At 36.2% G+C, this 24,111-nt stretch overlaps 1 long non-coding RNA gene across 2 annotated transcripts in view; it reads left to right on the top strand.

Moving 5' to 3' along the window:
• The first annotated feature begins 1,703 nt into the window (after positions 1-1,703).
• Positions 1,704-24,111, top strand: part of LOC139041461 (uncharacterized) — a 95,639-nt gene continuing 73,231 nt past the window's right edge. For both annotated transcript variants that reach the window (XR_011496648.1, XR_011496647.1), the window contains exons 1-2: positions 1,704-1,809; positions 4,113-4,238. This is a non-coding gene — a long non-coding RNA (uncharacterized lncRNA). The remainder of the gene's footprint in view (positions 1,810-4,112; positions 4,239-24,111) is intronic.

The following is a 24,111-nucleotide window of genomic DNA, read 5'->3' on the forward strand; positions in this document are numbered from 1 at the left end:
AAGTATGTTTAACGCACATGGAATGAAGCAAGGAGAAAGAGATGGAGTAAGTTAACACATTTAGAGAAGAACGCAAGTGTGTTGGAGGGACCATATTACCTGAATCGGTGGTACCCAATGTTCAATTGTCCTGTCTCTCTGTCTTTCCTGTGATGAAATAGTTACCAGAATGAGTGTTGAGGTTCAAGCAAGGGAGCCCACTGGGGGAAGATCCTCAGGGCAAATACACTCTGGCTTTATCAGAAAGACACAGGACAAATTTGCCTGGATAATAGCTATAGCTTGCCAATTAACTTGCTGAAAAGTCACGGGTTTTATGTGAGTTTGTTGGGCATAGAACTGTCAAGAGCAAAATAAGTGTCACCAAGGGGTGGCTGAATTAAGACCTCATGAATAATGAGTACTTCATATGTCTTATGTATATTTAATGTATCCTGCTATTTAGTGCCTCTGGTACCTCATGCATATTTAATACCCCATGCATAATCAGTGCTCCTGGTCCTTCCATCCTCTCTAGGTTTAACTCATACATGCTGTACTAGCTTCTTATCTATTCTTAACAAAGCTTATGAGTTTCATCCAGTTTTTCCTTGCTAGAATCAAAGATTCTCAAACAATACAACACATAACTGTTCCTCACCTATCAAACTCTAAATTATTTTAAACCAGCTGATTATTAAAAAATAATCAGGATTTTTAAAACTTAGGAAAAAGATTATATTTTCAAAGATGTGTGTGTGTATGAGTGTGGATGGATGGATAGATAGATAGATAAAGGAATGGTTGTATTCACACATAATGAGGATTAACTGGCTTAAATATATAAGAATTATTTTAATGTGGAAACATGGAATCACAAGGTGCATAATTATGAGAGAGAAATTTTGTTTCTTTTTTCAAAATTAACTTATATTTAATTGATAGGAAATTCAACAATGAAGTTATTTTGAAGCAATTATTTTTTACAGAATAAATTATTTTTTACAGCTAAATTACCAGAAGCACCAAATTATTTTATGAAATTAAATGGATGGATGTGGCATTAGCATTTTTTATCCTTTTGTTTCTTGGAATAAAAATGTACCATTATATGTCATCAATTCAGTTTTACACTCTCTATTATGCTAAAAATAATCCTCTCAAGTAATTACAGAGTGCTGTGTTCCCCTCAAACTGACTTATGCAAAGATAGTAATTCTGGAAGTAATATAATGTACAATATGTCCAGTTCGTGTTATTCTTAAGACTTAACCAACTTAATTACTGGGCAGGCTCACCTCGTCCACTATAAATCAGCCTTGAACATTCAGTCTGCTGGGTATGCTGTCTTGGAAGATTCAGTTGGTAAAATGTATTGATACCGACCCTGATATCAGTTTCCCCACGTTAAACCCAGCATATATGGGGTTAAAACCAAAACACTCATTCCCTGCCTACTCTCTGGAGGATAGAATACACTATCCTGGGTGGAGACAGACACCATCAAGGACAAGCACCTGGACTATCTCCTCCCCACAAAGAGATACAGACTGGTGGGAAAGCTGCTGACCAGCAAGGTCACAGGCTTCCTCCTCTCTGCAAGTAGTCTCAAGGCCGAAGACAGGCTGGTGGGAAAGCTCCGACCAGCAAGGCCATATGCTCCCCCTCCCCTGCCTAAAACCCCAAATAAAAACCCTTCCTTTTAGCTTTTCGGGGAGTTTGGGATTTGAGCGTTAGCTGCCCTCTTTCCTTGCTCAGCGCTGTGCAAAAATAAAATTCCTGCTTTCTTTCACCACCCCCGCTGTCAGAGATTGGCTCGCTACACAACAGGTGAACAAACTCACTTCAGGCTCGGTATCAGTTTTCGCTTATAAACCAGTGTGTTGATTTGTGTGTATGTGTGTGTTGGGGATAAAGGTGGTGATGATGGTAGAAGCTTCTCTCTCTATCCAGATACCAGCATGGAAGGAAGAAGGTAATGGTGCACCTGCTTGGAAGAAAAGAGAAAGGCAGAGAAGCAACCGTGATTATAATGTGAATTTTAAATTTTCAAAATAATATACCCATGATGCCCTTTGCTTTAAACAGTAGAGCCACATTGATTTCCCAATGTTAAATTTGTTTTGCTTTGTTCCTTCTGTCATCAGAATAAAATCAGACCAGTTATAGACTACAAAGTAATTTACTTTTTTGTGGGGAGATGAATATGAGAGCAAAGTGAGCTGTTCTAATCTTGAGCTACATATTTAAATTTCAAATTATACAGAGAAAAATATGTATTATCTCTTTGCAAATCAGGGATAAAATTTCAGTTCCAATAATTATAAATGTACTCATTTGAAGTTAATATCATTAACTGTCCAACTGGAAATCAAATGATGAACTTAGCCATCCATCAATCTAAAATATGTCAGAATCTAAAGATATTCTTGGGTATAGATTGGCAAAGTTAAATTAGCCTGAGGTTGTTGATCTGGCATTATCATGAACCAAGAAGAAAGGATAGTTGGCCTTTTGTTTACCAACTCTTGTTGTTCAATTGTGTCTCATAAGTCAGCACTTATGTGTCTGCTGTTATCATTTAGCCCTTTATTAACTGTTACTGTCAATGACTTCAGAGAAATTCCACAAGGCAAACACGATAAAAAAAAATGTCCATGCTATGGTTTTTCACACATATATTACATCTAAAGCAGGAACCGTTTTCCGTAAGATATAATTGCACATGGTAAAATATACAGATCGTAAGATTTAACACAAGGAATATTAACATGTGTACACTTGTGTAACCAACACTCTCCAGCAGATAGAGAACATCGCTCTCACCAAAATGCCCTTGTGTGTCTTTCCAGCCATTCTCCACTCTCCCAAGAAAACGCTATTCTAATTTCTATCATCAAAACATGCTTTTTCCTATCTTTGAACTTCAAATAAATGAAATCATGCAGTTTGCATTCTTTTGTCTTCATTCTTTTGATGAACATACTGTTATGGAGGCTCATCCTTCTGTACATCAGCATCTTGGTCCTTTTTATTGCTGCAAATCCTTTATCCCTTCCCTGTTGATGGAAATTTGGGTTGGTTGCAAGATTTTGCCACTATGAATAAAGTACTACAACACTCTTGTGCAAGTATTTTTGTGGCACATTTTTGGAAAATTTTTCATAAATAAATGAATCTAACTCTGAATGTTCTATTGCTGAATTTGATTTTATAAAACTTTGTTTTGTGCTGATAAAATAAATGTGTTTGTAATCTTTTTTGTAACATTCTTGCCAAGTTTGGGGTCAGAGTTATCCTGGCCTCACAAAGATAGTTGGAAAGATTTTTTGCTCTATTTTCTGGAAGAGTTTTTGTTTGTTCGTTTTTATTGTTTGTTTGTTTAAGACTGTACGTCTTTCTTAAACAGTTGATAGAATTCACCAGTGAAGCCATCTAGGCCAAAAAATTTTCTTTGCAGAAAGATTTCCCTTTGGAGTTCATGTCTCTAACAGATATGGGGCTATTCAGCCTGTCTTTCTTCTTGAGTTAGTTTCAGCAAATTGCAATTTTTAAGAAACTTAACCATTTCATCTATGCTGTCAAAGTTATTGGCATAAAATTGTTCATAATATTTTTATCCTTTTAATATCTATAAGATCATTGTACTATTTGCTTTCATTCCTGACAGTGATTACTGATTGACTATTTTTCTCCAACAGGCTTGTTAAGAGTGTATGAACTATGCTAATCTTTTCAAAGAACCACTTTTCTGCTTTGTTGATTTTCTCTATTCTTTCTCTGTTTGCTATTTCAGTGATTTCTAATCTTTATTATGTCTTTTCTCCTACTTATTTGGGTTTACTTTCATCTTATTTTTTCTGTCTTCTTGAGATGGAAGCTTAGATCATTGAGTTTAAACTTTTCTAATTTTGATATTGTGTTTTCATTAATGTTTGTTTTGAAATATTTTTTGTTTTCAGTTATTTCTTCTTTGACTAAAAGTTTTAAAATGTCTTTACTTAATTTTCAACTATGTGAGGTTATGTAGATTACTATTTGCTGTGGATCATTAATTTAACTCTGTTGTAGTCAGAAACATATTCTGTATAATTTTAACCTCTGAAGTTTATTGAGAAATTTTTCTTTTCCAGCCTATTGTGCATCATATACACTCAAAAAGAATGTGTTTTCTGCAGTTGTTGGATGGAGTAATTTTTAAATATCTGCTAAGTCTAGTTGTTTTACCGAGTACTGAGAGGATGTTAAAACCTTCAATTGTGAGTACAGATTTGTATATTTCTCCTTTTATTTTGATCGTTTTTTGATTCATGTGCTTTGAAGTTCTACTATTAAAATTTTTCTGCCTTTGGTGAATTGATCCTTCTACCATTATGAGATGTCCCTCTTTATCTCTGATAGTACTCCTTGATTTATGTCAGCTTTGTATGATATTAACGTCGTCACTCCAGCTTTCTAATACTTAGTATTTGTGCGTGTATATAAAGTTAATCTCTTATAAATACCATATAGTTACAGCTTGCTTTTTTTATTATTTGTGAAAATATTTGCCTTTTAATTGTAGTGTTTAAATCCATTTATATTTAATGTAATTATTCATATAGTTGTGTTTAAAACTATCATCTGCTACTTTTATAAGTATCCCCTCTCTTTCTTGTTCTTTTAATTCTGCTTTCCTGCCTTCTCCGGGAATGATAAAATATTACATATATTCAACTGTATTTCTTCTCTCTCTCTCTCTTTCTCACTTTTATTTCTCTTTTACTTGTTGCTGAGGAGCACATTGTAATCTTTGTATTTAATTTTACTTTTTTTACCACTTATTTACCACTTCAATCCTTTCTGTAAATTGAAACGTTGAACTGGTGTAGTGCTGAGGAATTTCATTGGCATTTCTTGCAGCATTAGTCTGCTGGCAACAAATTTTCTCAGTTTTACTGTATCAGAAAATATAATTTAGATTATTTTAACTGGATATAGAATCTTTTCTATGTGTACTTCACAAATACAGTTCCATTTTTGCACGTACGTTTGTGTGTACTTTAAAAATGTAGTTCCATTGTGTTTTGTTTTGCTTTTATTGTTCATGTGAATTCAACACTGTCAATATTATAGTCAATCCCCTCTATGTGTATATTTTCTTTAATGACTGATTTTAGATTTTCTCCTTATCTTTAATTCTTAGTAATTGGACTACCCTGTGACTGTTTGATTTTCTGAGCTATTTGTATTTATAGATAGATCATTTTAATTAATTTTGGAAAAATTCCATCCACTATTTCTTTAGATAATTTTCCTGCCCAGTCCTCTCTCTTTTCCTTTTGAGACTCCAATAACATCTTCCTTAGTTTATTTGATATGGTCCCATGTCATTGTCTTTTTAAAATTTTGGGGGGCTTTATTTTGGATAATTAAAATTTACCTTTTTCTAGTTCAATGATTCTTTCTTTTATACTGTTCATTTTGTAGTTTTGTATGTATTTTTGATTTCAGAAATTGTGTTTCTCTATTCTAGAATATATTTCTTTTTTATGGTTCTAATTTTATTGCTGGGATTTCCTGCCTTTTCTCTCATTCCTTCCGTTTTTTCCTGTGAATATTGATCATATACATATTATAATTATTTTAAAGTCTTTTTATGCTAGTTGCAATATCTGAGTTATTTGAGGAATTTGTTCCTGTTAAATTTATCCCACATATTGTGCATTCTCTTTCTTGCTCCTTCAAATTTCTTGTAATTTTTAATTGGATATTAGATATTGTGTATAAGGGTTGACTGAGCAACACTGATTTTGGTTTGTTTTGTTTTTTCCCAGAGAATATAAACTCTATTTTAAGACTAGTGGCTAAGTGAAAAGTTAATTCTTCAGATTTGTATCAATAATCAGTTTGCTCTGTGCCCAAGCAACAGATTTAAGAACATTTATCTCAGGTTTATGGCAGTTTACCATGCTTATAATATCGCTTCATGTATTTCTCAATAAGAGTACAATTTTGCTGTAATTCCATCATTTAAACATAAACTAAAGAGATATAGAATATTTACAAGCAAAAGTAACTTCAAACTTTCAGAGCACTAATGGTTCCTAATGTAATTGTACGTATATAATCTGCCTGGGTCATATATCCTCAAATGTATGCTTTTAATTATACAACCTGAAGAAACACCCCCAACAACAACAGAATAACAAACACTAAGTAGACAAATGTCATAGCAGAGTCTAGGGATATTTCGTTTCAGTAGAGCTTTAAGAATAAAGTGTTTCTTTCAAAAACGTTTCAATATGGAACAAAAGATTGTGTGTGTGTGTGTGTGTAAATGTGAACATCTAAGGATAATTCATTGGCCAGCAAAAAAAGTACCGTTTCAAATAGTCTTGAAAAAAGAAATTGTTAATGAGCTGGAAAATTAAGAATGTACTGGGTATAAATCATGCATATTTTCAATGACTTGAATTTATACATCTTTGCAAAATTACAAAGACAAGAAAGAATGAAAAGAATCATTTTAAATGCTACTGGAATCAGTATGATAGAAAAATATTTCCTTAGGAATTGCTTTCTTAGTGCTCATGGGGGCAAACTATATTTGTGAGAAATTATAAAAGAGAAGATAAATATTAGATCATTTTTCTGTGAACTGATATTTAGAGCTATGCATAATTATGCTGTTTATATTAACTGGTTATTTACCTTGTGATCTCAGCTTGATACAAGAATACTATGAATCTTTAAAGCCTCATATACAAAATTATCTCTTTTGTTTCAAATTCAGAAATACTGGAGAAAATATCACCAAAAAATATAAAGAAGGCATGAGAGGGAGTTATGAATAAAGAAAGAGATAAAGAAATGAAACATAAGAATTGACTATATTTCTTTCATATATATTTCTTAGAATTCCCTTATGAAGCAATTGGGAGTTTTCCTTGTGAGAAGTTTTAAACTGCAAATTTAAATTGCTTAATAAATATAGGACTATTCTGATGATCTTTTCCTTCTTCAATTACATTTAGGAGTTTGTGGCATTTAAATAATTTGTCCAGGGGCTGGCCTGGTGGTGTAGTGGTTAAGTTCACACACTTAGTGTTTGTAGCCCGTGGTTCGCAGGTTCAGATCCCGGGCATGGACCTACACACTGCTCATCAAGCCATGCTGTGGTGGCATCCCACCTACAAAATAGAGGAAGATTGGCACAAATGTTAGCTCAGCCACAATCTTCCTCAAGCAAAAAGAGGAGGATTGGCAACAGATGTTAGCTCAGGGCCAATCTTCCTCCCCAAAAAATAAATAAATGAAAATAAATAAATAAATAAAATCTGTCCTCACCACTTTAACTAGTGTCTGGCTTTCTTTAAAGTAATGATAATAATAATTTGTCCATTTAAATAAGTTGCCACATTTACCGTCATAAAGTTGTTAATAACATATACTTGTTATTGTAGCAATTGCTGTAAAATCAGTAGTGATGTCTCCTCTTTCACTCCCGATAGTGGTAAGCTGTGCCATCTTTTTTTTTCTGATCAGTCTTGTTAGAGTTTTATTGATTTCATCTATTGTGTTGAGGAAACAGCTTTGAAATTCATGAATTTTCTCTATTGTGTTTTTCTGTTTTCTGTTTCATTGCTTTCTGCTCTGCTATGTATTATTTCCTTTTGCCTGCTTACATTTATTTTCTTTTTTCTACTATTAAATACGGACACTGATGTCACTGATTTGATATCTTTTTTCTCTTCCAATAGTGCTGATAGTTCTATAATCTATGTGCTGGCACATTCTCCACGTTTTGCTATATTGTATTTTTATTTGTATTCTGTTCAAAAAACTTTACAATTTCCATTTGCTGATTTATCTTTACCCCTGAAATATTCAGAAGTGTATTATTTAGTGCACCAATACTTGGATATTTTCCAGATATCTTTCTGATATCAATCACAATAAACGTTCCTTTGAAATTCTACCAGGGAGAAAGAGTGAAAAAATACCTAGGTGGGCTTTTGGATTATAAGAAAGTGTGCGACCAGAAGCCTACACTTTTATTGGTATAATATGGAAGCTAATATATCACTTGTGTCACAGTTGTAAATAAATCATTTATCATAGCTCCCGGATTTTATAAAAACTCGATATAAATATTTTTTATTAATAAAAAGATTTTTCTACTTTGAGAAAAGAGGACAGTAAGATGAAATACAAGTTTAACAAAAAACTAGTCCAAAGGCTGAAAGCCTAAATAAATAAAATTGCATAATATTTTGAGGTCATGGCAAGATAATTGGTGCACCTAGTGGTTAATAAATATGTTGTTGTGCATGTAGAAGTTGAGGAAGATAGCAGAGGGTAAATTCCTAGTATGATAGAATTATGCCTATTTGGAAGTGTTTGTGTGACAAGCCAAAGACATAGGAATGACAGAGTATATTAAAGACAGTTGTCTTGTTATACTAACAGGTAGATCACAGCTAGGCAATGAGAAATACTAGCAGGTCAAATATATTTCTCTCAGATTAGTCACTTAAATTACAAAAATATTTCTAATAGCTACTTTGGAAATAGATATAACTGCCATGTGGAAGGAAATCTAGCAGTAATTTAGACCCAGAATCACATAGAAGTCAAATTTTCATATACAGACTAAGCACTTTCAGGGTCGTTTTGTCAGTTCTATTTTCACTTTCTTGTTTTTAAGTTAATGAAAGGAGAGGATAATTAAGTCATCAAAATAAATAATATTAAGCTGTTTTTTGTAAAATTTCCAACTATAGTAATTAACAAGAGAACTCGGAAATCTGTAGAATCTTTCTACAAATCGACATTTTTGAGGTTCACTAAATCCTTTTGACAAAATGTTGCTATACTTTATACCTCAAATGCTTTTAAAGATGCATACTAATGCCATCTGTTCGACTAGAAGCATCATATCTCTTCATGGTGATGTTACTTCACATATATTACCATACTAGAAGATTCAGTTAACATATTTCAAATGCATGTCATTACTTAAAAGTTATGATCTGTTTTTTGGGGAAGAAATGAGGTATGTTTCAATTTGCACATTGTAATGTCTACATGTTTTATATTCTATATTTGTATTATATATACCCTGTATATTCTAAAACCCACATTTTCTAGAGGGTAATTATTAATTTAATTATTGACAAGAGTAAAGTTGCTTCAGTTTTTCTTGGATCCTTTTAAATGGTTAGCATGTGGAAAGTAAAATTTTTTATCAACATCTAATCAATGTTTTTTGAAAGTATAGTCTTCTGCTTTCAAATTAAGGCAAAGGAAAATAAATTATTTCTTTTTCCTCATAATATACAAGAAAAATTAGGCCATTTTCTTATATGACACAGGGATTATCTTGAAGAATTTGAGGATAGCTGTTATGAAGCAGGTGTTGTTAGGCTGGAAGCCTAGCTGGGCTAGGGCAGTGGGGTGTCTTGCCAAGAAACCGAAGAAAGCACCCAGAGACCACGAACGAGACATATAGGTTTATTGGGTCCTACTTACAGGAGAGTGTCCAGTGGTGGCTGGCTGGACGGCAGTGTGCACCTGCAACCGCCCCTTGAGAGAAGCTTGCTTAAGCAGGCAGAGGAACAAAGGCTGCATGCTTGCCAAAGGGCTGTCCTTGGTACGACCAGCGTTCCTAGGAAGAGTAGCTCACATGGAGGGGCTCTGCGTCCCTGTAACACACAATGTTCTTCTTGCAGGATAAGGGAGGATCCGGGCTGGCCAGGCTCAGATCGTTAGAAATCCTGGTAGCTGGGCCGCCTGTCCAGAAGGGAGCCAGAAGGACACATGGTTGCAATGAACCTGGGGGTTTCTGCTGAGCCAGCAAGGCCCAGGCCTTACAGCTGCCCTACTTGAAAAGAATACAAAAGAAAGTTATAGATTTAAGATATATGAAGTTCTTTTATATTTTCCTTAATCATGTTCCTTGTCATAAACTTCGAACAATGAGTATTATTGACATAAACATTATGGTAAGAATCAAGATGCCCATATCTGTTATTAAAGGATTAACTGTTACAGGAATGGCCCTCTCACTAAAAAAGCTAAACAACCAAACAAAAAATATGAAACAACTGTTCCCAGATATGGGACAATAATGCTGGCCCCTGAAAGAAGGAAACAAACCAGGTGGTCGCTATGACGACCCCATTTTCCTTCCTGGAGGCAAATTCCAAGTTGTAGTTCAGGAGAGGTAATAGAAACCCAATCTAGCAGTGAAGGAGATAGAGATCGGAGTTGACAGAGCGATGAGGCCTAGTTATACACATCATCAGAGAGAGACCTCAGAGGGTCTCATCTCATCAGCGGTGACAAATTAACCACAAACTGAAGAGTGCTCTACACTCACTCTAACCAAGCAAGCTTTTAAAGGACCAGACTGATCTCAAATAACTTACCTATGTGAAAGAACAAAGTTCCACATTATTTAAAAGAATACAACAAAATCCCACACTTATTAACGTAAAATTAATACTATTTGGAAACTGACAAGATTCTTTTCTTGACCAAACTTTGGTGAGGCTCATCTGAGCTCTCCTTTTGACTAGACATCAATTCCTGGGCTTCTGTGTCCTTCCTTGTATAGTCCAGTTCTAGCAAGAATCTGGCTAAGTCAGTCGCAAGAATTCCCACACCCCATCTATATCTGATCAAATTCCTCATCCCGCATTCTTGCTATCTGATTGCCCTGAGCCCTGACCTGCCTTCAGCAAGCAACATGTAAAGTCAGTTTAGCCAGGATCCCCTCCTCAGGCCTGACTTTCCCTTTAGTAATTTTTCATCCACTGACCCCCTTTCTGTTCCTTGGCTATGAATTCCCACCTTTCCTTGTTGTAGTTGGAATTGAGCCCCGTTCTATACTGAGGTCTCTTTCTCCCTATTACAATAGTTTTTGAATAAAATATATCTTCACCACTTTAACTTCTGTCTGCTCTGGTTTTCTTTGATTAAAAACCAATAAAAAATTATCAGGCATAGGTGCAGCTAAGGAAAAGGCGGCAGCAGCATAGCTAGCCACATGCCTAAATTTATTTCCTCTCCCAAAAAATAAGAAAATAAGAAGGGATAACTAAATCCTGCACAAAATCATGCCTTCAGCACGACTGAAAGAAAGGGGAAAGGAAAGTACAAACTAACTGCGAGTGAAAAGGGAAAAATCACCAATCCCAGCAGGAACTCTCTCCTGTCTCTGCATTAGCCTTCGCCAGCCACCAGGCCTTGTGGAGAACAAAGTCAGAATGGGCAAAACCCTGGGGAAGACAGAAGACAGAGGCTAGCAATGGGGCCTAAGGGTGATTTGGGATGATCACCAGAAATACTAAATCCATCCCATCCCCAGAACTGCCGGAAAAATTCTCAGACAGATCAGAGCGTGGACTACAGGGAAGAGATTTCAAAGTGTGCGTGGTTTAAAGGAGCATGCCATTTAACAAAGCAGACACTAGGCAAAGACAGGCATGATTTAAAGGGACAGGCATCTATAAAGGAGTACTTTTTGAAATGCATAGCTTCTGGTGGAGAAAAATGGACATGAAGAGGGAAAAAATGTTTGACAGTTGGGTAGTGAAGGTAAAAAGGAGTGGAAAAACTTAAGTTCCCACAAGGCCAAAGAGAACCATAAAATAGGAGAATTCACAACTCTTCCTCACCATCAGAACACAGACAAGCTAACACGTCCACTCAGTGATGTGGTATATTTTGCCAATACTTTCTCCTACTTTATCAGTTGTCCTTTGACTTTTTTATGCTACTATTTGCTATGCAAAAAAGTTTTTATTTTCATGTGGTAAAATTTATGAATTATTTTCTTATATTTATTTCCTCTGAATTTTGAATCTTAGTTAGAAAGCTTTCTCCTAAACCAAGATTAAAGAAGAATTCGCCCATGTTTTCTTCTAGCACTTGTATAGTTTCATTCTTTTTACATTTAGGTCTCCAATCAATTGGGAAATTATTAGTATGTAAGGTGTGATGCATAGATCTAATTTTATCTTTTTTTCCCCAAATTGCTACCATTTCCCAGTAGAACAATGGGAAAAAGATGTGAATAGTCATGTATGTGTAGGTATGTATTTGTGCACACACAAACACATATAAACCATTTGCAAAAAGACTCAATCTCATTTATAATTAAAGAGATACAAACTGAAATAATATTGAAATACCTTTTCTCATCTATCAGACGGAGAAAATGGAAAAGCACGACAACAAATTCTGTTGGCAAGGCTATGGGGAAGCAACCCCTCTCATACAACACAAGTGGGATTAATAGAAATTAATACAGCTGTTCTAGAGGGGGATTTGTCAATAACTAACAAAACTATACGTGCTTATCTTTTGACCCAGCAATCCCACTTCTCAAACTCTACCCCAAAGATGCACCTCCAAGAATACAGAAATACCTGTGAACCAGGTTATTTATTTTAGCATTGTTTACAATTGCAAAATATTGGATATAGCCTAAATGCCCTTAAGTAGAAGAATACTGAAGAAAATATGCTACATTCACATAAAGAAATACTATGTAGCCATAAAAAGAATGAGAAAGATCTTTATGAATTGATTTGGAATGATCTCCAGCATATGCTGTTATATAAAAAAACAAAAGTGCAAAAATGAAATCTATAGTACGCTATTCTTCATGGAAAAATGCAAGAGAAGAGGAAAATTGAGAGGTATCTGCACATTGGTGCAAAAGCATTACAGAAAGGGTAATCCACAAGCTAAAGAGATTGTTTACCTACAAGGAAGTGGGTGTGAAAGGGTGGAATGGGGCAATATAGTGGTAAGGAAAAAAAGAACGCAATGTTTCTCTAAGTGTACCTTTTGTATTGCTTTGATCCCAGGAACCCTAGTATAATTTCAGATACCCGAAATTACAAATTAATAATTAAAATCACCAGAATATGAAGGAAACCAAAATGGAACACACACAGTGTATTACTCAGGGTTCTCCAGAGATAGAGAACAGCAGAACTAACCTATGTAACATTGGAAAACTACATTTTATTTAGACGTAATAAGACTAAAGATAGGACACGTACACTAGTTAGTAAATCTGTTTCCCACAGAGGCCGGCCCCGCGGCTGAGTGGTTAAGTTCGTGCACTCAGCTTCGGAGGCCCAGGGTTTCACTGGTTCGGACCTGGACAGGGACCCAGCACCGCTCATCAAGCCATGCAGAGGTGGCGTCCCACACAGCACAACCAGCAGGACCTACAACTAGAATACACAACTGTGTACTGAGGGGCTTTGGGGAGAAAGAAGATAAAAGAATAGAAGATTGGCAACAGATGTCAGCTCTCGTGCCAATCTTTAAAAAAAATCTGTTTCCCACAGGGCCATGAGTGAGAAATTCCATGGCTACATTTGTTAAGATTATTTAAATAAGTAAACGTATTGTAGATAATAAGTGAGGTTTCTTGCCGCCAAAGAAAGTTTTATACATAAGAACAGAGGGAAGACTAGAATGAAGCTGTAGTATTATTAGAATTGGACAAAACAGTGTGAACTTGTGGTTTTTTAGATAGATAGAAAGATAGGTAGATAGTTAAATAGATAGATAGACAGACAGACAGACAAAGATAGACACAAAGAGAAAGCTAACTGTGTGAGCATTGGTAGGTAGAACACATACGTCTGTATCATGCTCTGTCTGCTGAGAGGGCTGAGAAGCAGCGCCACCTCAGTAGAAAGGAGCACACTCAATCCCACATCTTGCTTTCTAAATTCCATTCTCCAATAAAGACTTAAGTTTCTATGGAAAAATAGCTGGTTTCCTGCATTTGAGCAGAGAAAATACAAGATAAGCCTGGAATATATTGTGGTGCCAGAAAATAGCAAAGTTCTTGAAAAAATGATGGGGGACATGGCAAAAGGACACAACAGCCAAACTGAAACAATTTGAGCAAAATAATAAATAGTTGTAATGTTGGATTATGACACAAAGAATAAAATTAGTGTCATGAACCCCATGCTGATATGAATAGATCGTTGCATAAATAAGTAACTGGACAAACGATGGATTTGCTCATAGAAGAATTCCCACTAATAAATTCAGGAGAAATGAAAGTAATGCAAATGTGCCATAAGGCAAACAGTAGCAATTTTGCGATTTGCTAGAATCAGTAGGTAAAAGTTTGGGGAGAAATAGAAATGAACATAGTAATAAAGTAGCCTCAATAAGATATTTTTCAATTACAATAGAAGCATAGTCAAACCGTAGTGAAGAAACTCAGCAGACACCATCTTGACCGAGTGAAACACCAGCACAAGAACGTGTATAACAACTTTGTTCTTAACAGCCAAACACATGAAAAATCCGAATGGCCAGCAATGTAAATGGATATACAAATTATAGTATTTTCACAAAATCGAATACTATTTAACAATAAAAACGAACAAATGATTGAGTCATGCGGCCACATAGGTGAACTTTAAGTGTATTATTCAGAGTGAAGGAAGTGAGACACAAAAGACTATGTACAGCCTGGTTATGTTTTGTGCAATCCCAAACAAGGCAAAGCAGACCTGTGTTTGCAGGGGTGGGAAAGCTGGCAGAAAAGAAAGGACTGATTACAAATTGCCATGGAGAATTTTGGAGTGATGCTAATATTCTGTATCTTGATTAGACTGTTAGTCACAAAACTAGATGTGCTTCTCAAAATTCATCAAAATGTACTCTTCAAATGGATGAATTTTTTTTGTAAGCAAATTTTACCCCAAAAGCCAGAATTTTTAAATTCCACTGACACTGCATTTTCAAATGACGCTAAATGAAACAATTTTCTAAAAGAAATTGGCAGGAAGTCCATTGAAATTGCTTATGCAGATCTGAGGGTTTCCTGGAGTTTATGATTTCTCACTGAGAAAAATGAGGTCTTCAGTTTCAAGCCTCAAAATATGAGACTTCAAAAGAATGAATCTTTTAGGGCTGGCCCAGTGGCACAGCAGTTAAGTTCACAAGTTCCGCTTTGGCGACCTGGAGTTTGCTGGTTCAGATCCTGGGTGCTGACCTACGCACTGCTTATCAAGCCATGCTGTGGCAGGCATCCCACATATAAGGTAGAGGAAGATGGCATGGATGTTAGCTCAGGGCTAATCTTCCTTAAAAAAACAAAAGAAAGAATGAGTCTTTTAAAGCCGGAAATGCACAGTAGTTTGGAATATGAGAAAGCTATTTGGTGAATAATGTGTTTAAGAACAAAGTAGGAAAGTAGAAGGCAAGTGAGGCAATGAAATCATAACCATAAAAATCAAGACAATAATTGTAAGAATTTTCTGTTATTTTTCAAAACTTTGTAGCTTGGACATATTTTACCTTGAAAATTATTTTCTTTCATAGAATAAATTTCAGAAGATTTGGTACCAGTGACTTACGAGAAAGCAGAACAAGGAGAAACAAATAAAAATCCAAAGCATTTAACATAAGTGACACTCAACAGAATAAAATTATAGGACTTGGCGGGGAGATGGTAAATTATTAAAAGGTTTAGCTTGATATACCAGGAAATATCTAGGTAGTTAAGTCCAGCAGGAAGATGGACATGAGAGTCTGGATCTTCAGGGTGAGGCCGGGATTAAAATTGTAGCCTTGGGCATGATATCTGAGAATTTAGCATGATGCAAGCTATCTCAATGTAGAGAAGAGAATTCAGATAGAGAAAAGACAAGCATAGAGAGATGAATTTTGGAAATTCTTACATGCAAGAGATGAGAGGAAGTAGCCAAATCAGTCAACGAAACAGAGAGAGTGTTGCAAAGGAAGCAAGAAGAAAAGTCAATAATAGAGTCCCAAATACTGGCAGTCTTCCATCATCCTTTACCCACCTCTTGCTTATGCTGCCTGGCTGTAAAATGTGTTCTGAGAGTGTCTTTACTCTTTGTCTTCAAATTTTCTTTCTTTTCTACATATTCTTGTACTCCACCTTTAATCAGAGGGATGCACCCACATCACTGTGAAGAAAATTAGGATTGGTATAGTATCCAGAGAATAGGAAGATAATAACTTATTATTTTATATTAGATTATGTTACACTTTCAATACAATGTATTTTAAGGACCGCTACATATTAATAGTAGTTAGTAATTTTGAACTGATAAAATTTCAGGGAAAAAACAGTAATGAAAACTTTCATTATAATTAGCAGTTCATTATGCACGCACATAATGTTTGCTGTGTGAATTATTGCTGGTAAATGAATATCAGTCATTCACAGTGAATTGTGTCATAAAGAACTTACAGTTGTCAACTAAAAATAGTTGTGCCATTATTTTTAACAAATGGCAGACAATGTGGACTACAATATGAATATCAAATTTAACCAGCAGATTTTTCCCCCTAATTTAAAGATATTCATCAGTCAGTACATCTATCCAAAAATGCACCTCCTTGGAGTAATATGTAGGAAGATTCATAGTATTTATTTGTGCTGGGTAGTCCTAAGCACATTAGGATTTTGTATATGTACCTCAAATACAGATTATTTTAGATATTAAATCAACAGGAAATTTGGATTACCAACTTTGTTCCTCATTATGTCAAAACAGATTACATGTACTTTACTCTGTTGGAAAATTGTCATAGTAAATTGACTTTTTAAAAACTAGACATGTTATTACTATCTATCAGAAAATTATAAATTTGCTTATCTTTGGAATCAACACATTTAAATATGTATGTACACATATATACACCTATGCATGTAAATACTTAAAACAATAAAGCTGACTATGATTTATATCTTAGGTGCCCTTGCATAGCACCATTAGACAATGCACAACTTTAAAACCATATGTGACTGCATTGCCCAAATATTATTTCGGTTAAGAAATTAATTTGCAGTTACTTCTTCAAGGAGGAAGCCTGACACTTCATGGAAGCATTCCTACTCTGAACTAGGTATTCACGCCAGCCTTTGTCCCCTCCATCCATGGAAATTTTATACAGGGTTTTACTTGCTCTTTCCTGCCCCCTCTTGCCACTCAGATGGCCTATCCAGCTAAAGCAATAGGATTATGTAATTTAAAATATAATAAAGAATATGGTTGAAGTCTTTAGTTATCTCTCCACAAGTTGCCTGGCCCTCATAAGTTCCATCCTTCACTCCTCTTCCCAGAAATAGTCAAGCACTAAATAACAGTGGTTTTATTTTTTGGCACACTGTGCAGGATTTTCTGAGAATAACCTCTGCTACTCACTCAAGACAATATTAGCATAGTCACATTAGTATTAGTCTTATTCTCCCACAGGAATATGATAAAAAGATACTTTTTTTCCTAAAGAAAACTGAATGATAAAACTGGAAAGAATATTGGGAGGTTATTTGGTGTGTCGATGAAAATAATCCATAACCAATCTATAAATGAAAATTTGGGAGATTTATTCTGAGCTAGAATGTGAGGACCATGGCCCGGGAGAGTCCTTCCACAAAGGAACGGAGCACTCCAAAGAAGCGGGGGTATACAGGGTGGTTATATACCCTCAAAGAGGATGTTTCACATATGATTGCAATGTCCCTCTTACAATAGCCACAAGATTGTCCTGTCAGCACAGCATTTGATGGACACAGCAGGTAGTGGGTCTCTTATCTCAGCGGGCGCAGCAGGAAGCAAGTCTGTTGTCTGGAGCTGAGTGGTCACAGGTGAGCGCAGCAATCAGTTCCTAGCCTAAGGAAAAATGCTTAATCTTTAAGGAAATGCCAACGTTGGGAGGGGGAGGGAAGTTGTACCTTTATCTCAAGGGCCTTTGTTCTTGCCGTAGGGACTATCTAAAACAGATATACAATGCATGCTCAATGGCCATGGTCAGGCCCTTTTGGAAAAACAAGGTCAGGCCGAATTAGGTTTACACAAAATGGCTTTCTCATATACTCCAATATATACTATTGCTTGCCATTTCTATTTGTCAGGTGTAATGACAATTTTGTAAGTAGAAAACTGAGATTTGAAGATGTCAAGGGATGGGCCAATGCTGGCATCCATAAATATCAACAGAACTGCCAATGAAACCCATCTTTACTGAATCAATCAATCTACTCATTAAATCTCAACTTTTTTTGTACTAACTAAAATGTAGAAAAATTTTCACAGTGTTCCATAATAATGATATAAAAAGTGTTAAGGCAATTTTTTAAATGGGGCTTTTAAAATTAATATTCATTTTTATCCTTTGCAGTTTTAGGGAAAGTTATCAAAATAAAGAGTTTGCATATTAAATCACATGTAAAATCAACCATTTTTTTAGCAGAGAGATCTGCATTCTTAAGGAAATCTTGATCTGCTAATAACTAAATGTTACTGATACCCAACCTCCATCTCAAGATTGTGAGCCTGATGCACAGTAAGCCCAACACTGAGACATGGGCGCTTGGAGATGGAAAAAGATTTATTCGAATTGGCCAAAATTAGTAGGTGGGAGCCTGGCTTTGCTCAAATCCGCCTCTCCAGGAACAGAAAGCAGGGGGCGTTTATGGAGCTAAGGGGTTTGGCAGGAGGAGCGAAACACAGGGGTCACCCTCCCAACAATCCCCTGGGCTATCTGGCTTCTGGGCTTTCATCTTGCAGAGGGCCGGCCATCCGATGATCACAACCTCCCTGAAGGCATTCTCATTCTTCTGCAAAACAGTTCACAAATCCTCTAGAAAACAAACTCACGACTCCTGAGATTCCTGAGTCACCCCTTAAGTTAAACAGGAAAACAGTTCATTGGCTTAATATCTACAGTAACCCTCAGGTACCCGGCTTCGTTACCATATGCTTCAATCTTTTGTGGGCTAATATAATCAGGAAAATTGCACAGAAAAAACTTAAAGATTGGTTTATTTCAACTCATAAAAACTCAGTGAAATAGAGCAGAGAGGAAGGACAGACAAAACCACCACAACATGAAATGGAAAACTAGGAGTGAACACAGATTAAGTCTTGTGGTTCACAGAACTGGCTAAAGGGCGCATGAAAGTGCCAGACTGGAAGCGGCAGTCGTGAAGTGCTGCCTCTGGAAAAGGATGAGATGCAAAGAGGCGAGTAGGAAAAAAAGCTGTGCTTCTTAAAGAGGAGGCAATGAAGGTAAAGAGGGGGAAATTAGAGATCTTGCAGAAATGAAAGAGAAATCAGATCCACCAGCCCTTTCTCATCCCCTCCTACTAGCAACAACACTCTCCATAAAGAACCTGCACGTCAGAGCATTGAGCTGATAGAAATGAGCACTCCCAAACTGGAAACCCTGAGCTCAAAATGAATAGGAGTAGAAAAAAGCAGACCACGTCCGTTAACCAACAATACGGCAAAAAAGTTGAAAAATATGAATGAAAGTTTTTCTGTTGATGAAAAATCTTAGCAAAATGCCATCAATAGAGCTAAAGATAACTATAACACAACATTCCAAGATGAAATAACTATCTCAAATAAGATCTGGAGAATATTTAGGAATATGAAAAAAGGGGCCGGCCAGGCCAAGTGGTTAAGTTCTCGTGTCCCACTACGGTAGCCCTGGGTTTCGCCGGTTCAGATCCTGGGCTTGGACATGGAACCATCCATCAAGCCATGCTGGGGCAGCATCCCACATAGCACAATCAGAAGGATCTACAGCTAGCATATACAGCTAGGTACTGGGGGGCTTTGGGGAGAAGAAGAAGCAAAAAAAAAGGAAGATTGGTAACAGATGTTAGCTCAGATGCCAATCTTTAAAATCAAAAAAGAATATGAAAAAAAAGAACTTTTAATCAAAAATATAAAAATTAAGAAAAGATGGGTAAAAACCCAGGAGCAATTGAAACAAGACTTGAATGAACTTATGAAAATAATACAAGAAAAAGGCAAAATCATATGAGAAACAGAGACAATATTACAAGGTTCCCAAGGGAGAACAGATTCAAATGAAAACGTAATAAAAATGACTTGGAAGAATAGGAAATCAGCCAAGAAAATGAAAATGAGATAAAGAAAGAAACAAAATGATCCCAGGAAAAAATGGTTGTGAAGGAAGACGAGCAGGTGAGGTTTGAACACACACAAAATGGTGACTCTGAAGAAGAACATCAAAATAATGCAATAGAAATAATAGTTAAAAGAGTAATTCAAGAAAAAATTCCAGAAATAAAAGACAATGTGAATCTCCCTTTGGAAGAGCCTACCAGTTACCGGGGGAAATTGGTCAGGAATAAACAACTCTAAGATACGTGCTAGTGAAATTATGACTTTAAAGGTGAAGAAAAAATCCATAGGGCCTCAGGCAAAGAGATGAAACTGATTGCAAACACAAAAGAATCTGAATCCTCTTTCATTCTTCTTCTAAAAACATGCAATAAAAGGCAACGTGGAGCAGAATTTTCAAGAAACTTAAGGAAATAAAGTGAAAACCAAAAAACTTAAAGAAAGTTCTAACCAAGCTATCCTTCAAGTTTTCAGGGCATAGGGAAACAGTCTTGAATGTGCCAGAAACCAGGGAATACCTTACAAATGTTTCCAAGGAATCTACTAGAGGATGCTCTTCAACCAACCAAACGATGACTGAGTCAAGAACGTGGAAGGGCTGATGCATAAGCATTTGATTTCCTTTATTGCAAAGCTGAGATTAAAACAAGGGAGGGTTCATGGATTACAAAACAGCCTGTCAACATTAATAGCACTTTTATTTATTTTGACAAAGAGGAAATAATGCAACAAATAAGATAAGAGGAGGAAAAAAGGGACAGTAAAATAAGGTAAATTGACTGCAGTACAGCAGAATGGATGGGATTCAAGGACTATCATTTAAAGTGTTCAGAAAGTAAAAGGTTAACTAAGAGAAAAGTGGTTTAAGCATCCACAAATTCTATGAATACAAAAGCAACTACTAAAATAGAAAGGCAAATCTTCCTAAAAACCTAAAGAAATTGGAATGAAAAAAACCCCAGACAACGAAATAGATAAGAAACACAGTAAACACAAAATCATACAAACAGTAGTTACAACATAAAATAATCTGACAGAATTGAAACCAAAAAATATAAGAATCATAGCAACAAATAGGAATGGGCTTAACCTGCCTATTTAAAGGAAAAGATTTTAGTATTGGCTCATAAAACAAAATCTAAGTCTATGCTGTGTACAAGAGACATACTTCAAATACAGTGATTCAAATAGGCCGAAAATAACAAAATGCATAAAGATTACCAGAAAGAAAACAGAGCTTGCAAATCTGATACCAAGGTAGGCTTCAAGCCAAAAAGCATTGAATGAGACCAAAAAAGATACTTTATAATGTTAAAAGCCACATTCTAAAGTGAAGATGACAGTTAAGCATATCTATTTAGCAAATAATGCAGAAACTGTCTGTGATGATTGATGTCCTGTGTTAATTTGGCTGGCCCTTGGGGTGCCCAGATTAAATGTTCTTTCTGGGGGTGTCTGTGAGGACTTGAGGATGACATAAGCATTTGAATCCGTGGACTCAGTAAAGTAGACTGTCTTCTCCAACGAGAGGAGGGGACATCATCCAATTCCTTAAGGGCCTGATTAGAACAGAAAAGAATTTATCCCCTTCTGCCTGTCGGACTGAGCTGAGATTTCAGTCTTCTGTCGCCCTTGGACTGACACACCGTCAGCTACTCTAGTTCCCAGGCCTTTGGACTCAGACTGGAATTACACCGCCAACTTTCCTGCGTCTCCAGCTTGCTGATGGTAGATTTGGGGACTTCTTGGTCTCCACAATCATGGGAGTCAATCCCTTCCCAGTTTTGGAGGCTGGGGAGTCCAAGGTCAAAGTGCCCGATTCAGTGTTTAGTGAGAGTGTGCTTTCTCACTGTGCCCTCCCCTGGCCAAGGGCTAGAGAGCTCTGTGGGGCCTGTTTTGTAAGGACACTAATCTCAACCATGAGGGCAGCCTAATCACCTCTCAAAGGCCTCACCTCCTGAAACCATCACCTTGGGGATTAGGATTTCAACATAGGAATTTTAGAGGGACACAGACATTCAGACCACAGCACTCATTTTATTCATGAATAAAACCCAAGGTTGTATCAAAAGTATGATTCTGGCCTTAATCTGTTGAGCCCCCTCAAGAATGTTGTATTAAACGATCCTGCTCATGACCTACTGACAAGAGATTTTCACATATTGAGGTATGTGGGTAACTATTCGAGTTCAAAACTGATGGGGCTTGAACTAAAAAGCCTGAGTTATGGCCTATCAAGCATACGTTTTACATCTGCTTAACCATCAAAGTAAAGAATGCACTCTCTTAGGATAGGAATGCAGACCTCCCCTCCTGCACCCTCTTAGTAAGGCTCTATTGGTCCCTTTCCGGACATGGAGGTCCTGTTGACCTGGTAATTTGCAACTGAATGCTTCTTTGAAATGTTGATAGAAATGTATCCTGAGTGTGTTTAATGTATGTTGTTTGTTCTAAAAAGCTCTAAGACTGTACTGGAACCCACACTTCTCCAGAACACCTTCTAAGGCCTTCCCGGGTTGTAATCCTCACTCTGGCTCACAGTAAACTCACCCCAATTTTGGTTTATAGGTTGGTTATGGATTATTTGGGTCGACAATACTTAGTCACGTCATCTTCCTCTTATTTTCCACACTCCAGGAATTGCTGCTATTTATATCACTATAGTCCACCAAAAATAACTGTATCAGAAAATCATAAATAAGAAGAAAGGCAATACCATTGACTCAAGATATTGGCAAAATTCAAATGAATGTGTTCACACATACACACACATTCACATACTGAGCCCTGAGCATAGTTGAAAAGCCATTTCAATACGATTCAGCTTCCCCTGATGATACGCAAATGAACCAAGTGAGCTGTTCTAAGTCACTGATGTCACATCATTCAGCACACAATTTCCAAAAACAAGTTAATGAACCAGTTTTTAGAAGTCATTTAGAAGAGGCACAGTTTGACACATACCAATGAAGCCAGTTCATTTGCTTGCTGAAATAGACTCTGTCTTGGGTTCTCTCTAAACTAAAGTAAGCTTGACATCAGCTATCATCAGAAATGGTACAAAAATAGAAATGAGCGAGTGTATCCCTAGATTGTTGCTAGAAGGACTGTTTTCTTGATTTGCGTAGGTAAACTATATTCAAACGACCAAAATAACACCAGGAGAACTACATGCCTAATGAAAAGTTGAAACTGAACTCATATTTCTCATTTTGTTAAATGTTCTTGAAGTAATTATTCAAAGAACTTGAATAAGGAGAAAACAGCGTTCCTCGTTCCACAGTACTTGTGCATCATTTCTTCCTCTCTGTGTTTGGATGTGTGCTTGTCTGTGTGTCTGGCAGTTTCTGCTTGAGTGCCGACAGAAGAAACTTGGACTTTTTTAATCTGTAGTTTCATATACACATCCACTAATACAAATATCCATATGTATTTTATTGCTCTTGGAAGTGCTTCAATTCAGAGTTTATACTCGAAATATTTTTAGATAAATCCAGCAAGAAGTATTCCCTGGGGATATGAACTGTTTTTAGGAACATTCTCTATGGTCCAGCACCATATCTCCTTTTCATCACATTTTCATGCCTCTTAACTGTTCCAGTCTATAAGCATTTTGCTAATCTAAGTAACCCTGTTAGTTTATTGGCGGTCCTTCATTCATCTCAGCAACATCTGCAATTTTCAGAGTTTTAGTTGAAAAAACACTAAGGTTCTATCTGATATCTAGTTCTACACTGAGGAAAACCTTTCCCCAGAAATTCTGTGGTCTACTGACTGTTTATTCTTCCAAGATCATATATCATGGTCTGATGCTTCAATGTTCATTGTCATTTTTATACCATTACTTTCCACTTCATATGAAAATTTCCACTTCTTTCGTGATCTTTCTTTCCAATATTGTGAATCTTTATTTCCAGCACTGAGTGTACTGGAGTACTCTTCATTGCTGCCAACTCACCCTCTCTCAGTTTCACTGTTCATTCACTGAGGATCTGTGTGATGAACTAGAAATTTCCCATCTCACCCTAATTCTTGCCATTACCATAAAAGACATACACATGTATGCCTATCAAGGTGTATGCCTTATCCAGCAAAACAACCTCAAAATTACTTAACCTCTTAACTCTAACAATTGTCAACTACAGTCGATATCAATAAACCATAACCAGGCTCATAAAGTAGAATT

This window comes from Equus asinus, chromosome 21 (assembly GCF_041296235.1).
Source record: "Equus asinus isolate D_3611 breed Donkey chromosome 21, EquAss-T2T_v2, whole genome shotgun sequence".
NCBI classification, from domain to species: domain Eukaryota; kingdom Metazoa; phylum Chordata; class Mammalia; order Perissodactyla; family Equidae; genus Equus; species Equus asinus.